This window comes from Mandrillus leucophaeus, unplaced genomic scaffold (assembly GCF_000951045.1).
Source record: "Mandrillus leucophaeus isolate KB7577 unplaced genomic scaffold, Mleu.le_1.0 Scaffold43, whole genome shotgun sequence".
Taxonomy (NCBI): domain Eukaryota; kingdom Metazoa; phylum Chordata; class Mammalia; order Primates; family Cercopithecidae; genus Mandrillus; species Mandrillus leucophaeus.
This window is the reverse complement of record NW_012104587.1, coordinates 4241664-4243856: the sequence shown is the minus strand read 5'-3', so window position 1 is coordinate 4243856 and position 2193 is coordinate 4241664.

Sequence of the window (2193 nt, the reverse complement as noted above, 5' to 3'; positions counted from 1 at the left end):
GGAGGTTGCAGTGAGCCAAGACTGCACCACTGTACTCCAGCCTGGGTGACAGAGCAAGATTCTGCCTGAAAAAAAATCCGAAGCTCTGAACTTTGAACCTATTAGCAACTGTTTACTGAGTTACTACTATGTCTGAGGCACTGAGTTAGACCCGTGGTGAAGGTGGTGGGAGCTCAGAGGGAATAATAACAGCAGCTGGGATGGGCACCTTGTTGGCCACCTCCCCCGAGTTATCTTTACTCCTTAGGCAGCCCTGTGTGCCATGACTGTTCCCACCCTCCCATAGTTCTCCCTATGGAGGCCACTGTCATCTGCTTAAAATTTAAATCTGATCATGTCAGCATTCCTCGTCCCCTTAGAACCCTGTCAGTGAGTTCCTCTGACTTTTAGGATGAAAACTAAGCCTCTCAACCTGACCCAAGAGGCCTTTTTCTTGTTCTTTTTTTTTTTTTGAAACGGAGTCTCGCTCTGTTGCCCAGCCTGGAGTGCAGTAATGCGATCTCAGCTCACTGCAAACTTCCCCTCCCGAGCTCAAGCAATTCTCCTGCCTCAGCCTCCCTAGTAGCTGGGACTGTAGGTGCCCACCGCCACGCCCAGCTATTTTTGTAGTTTTAGCAGAGATGGGGTTTCACCACATTGGCCAGGCTGGTCTTGAACTGCTGACCTCAAGTGATCTGTCCGCCTCGGCCTCCCAAAGTGCTGGGATTACATGTGTGAACCACTGCACCCGGCCATTGAAGAGATGTTTTTAATTTTGATGAAATCCAGTTTATCTTTTTTTTTTGTATGGTTTATACTTTTTGTTTCCTAAGAAATTTTGCAAAACCCAAGATCACAAAGATTTTTTCCTTTTTTCTTCTAGGCTGAGGCGGGTGGATCACTTGAGGCCAGGAGTTCAAGCAGAACATGAACCAAGTGTGGGACTCTTCTGAACTCGGGGCTCTATGCAGTTGCACAGGTTGCATGCCCATGAAGCCGGCTGTGTTCACAGTTGTTCCCAGCTAATGCCAGAGGGCCCCTTTGCTTGAAGCCAGCAGCAGGTTGGGACCACTCTGGTGAACTGCCCTTCTTTGGACTTGGGCGTCTCAGTTGCTCCCTTTCTGCTCAGTGGGGCTGTATTATAATCCTCACCATAGCCTTCTGAGACCTGCTGACGGCTGTGAGAAGGGAGGAGTGTGCTAGGAACAGCCCTGGCTGGGGAGCCAGGAGACCTGGCTGGGTTTCCTCTCCTGAGTGAGCTGGGTGTGGGCTAGGATTGTATGACAACTGACCTTGGCTTGCCCTTGAATAAGTGCTTGCTAAGAGAGAAGTAGTCCCAGGAACACAAGAAGGGTGGCCCCAAGGAGATAACAATGGACACATTATTTAAACTTTTTTCCTTCTTTTGCAATTCTGCATAGTCATCCTCTCTTGCACAGAACTTCCGTCTAGAATGGTAGGACATCACCCATAACAGTCATATTCATCATGCATTACCTTATGTGTTAAAAGCATTTAGGACTCTTTAGGAGTGCGGCTCCTCTTGCAAATGAGGGAGTCTTTGTGCCAGTGCCTCAGTGGGACCAACGCTGGAGCAGAAGCCGCGAGAGGAGGGCAGTGGTGGAAATGTTCTAGATGTGTGCCGCTGGATTCGGTAGCTGCCCGCCCCATATGGCTACTGAACACTTGGAGTGGGGCTAGAGAAGCTGAGGAATTACATTTTAAATTTCATGCAGTTTTAACTAATTAAAAAAATTTCTATAGCTACATGTGGCAGTGACAACCTAGTTAGACAGTAGAGACTAAATCTAGAGCCTAGAACCACGTGATCTGCCCGCCTCAGCCTCCCAAAGTGCTAGGATTACAGGCATGAGCCACGGCACCTGGCCCTGCTAACTCTTTTTAAACCCACTGTTGACACCTGTTGCTCAGAAAAAAAAGATTCCTTTCAAACATTACTGCTCATTGACTATGGACCTGGTCACCTGAGACATCTGATGGAGATGCGCATGGAGATGAATGTTTTCACGCCTGTGAACACACCATCCATTCTGCAGCAGGTGAAGGAATAATTTCAACTCTTAAGTTTTATTATTTAAGAAATACATTTTGTGGCCGTGCGCGGTGGCTCAGGCCTGTAATCCCAGAACTTTGGGAGACTGAGGCGGGCGGATCACTTGAGGTCAGGAGTTCGAAGCCATCCTGGCCAACATG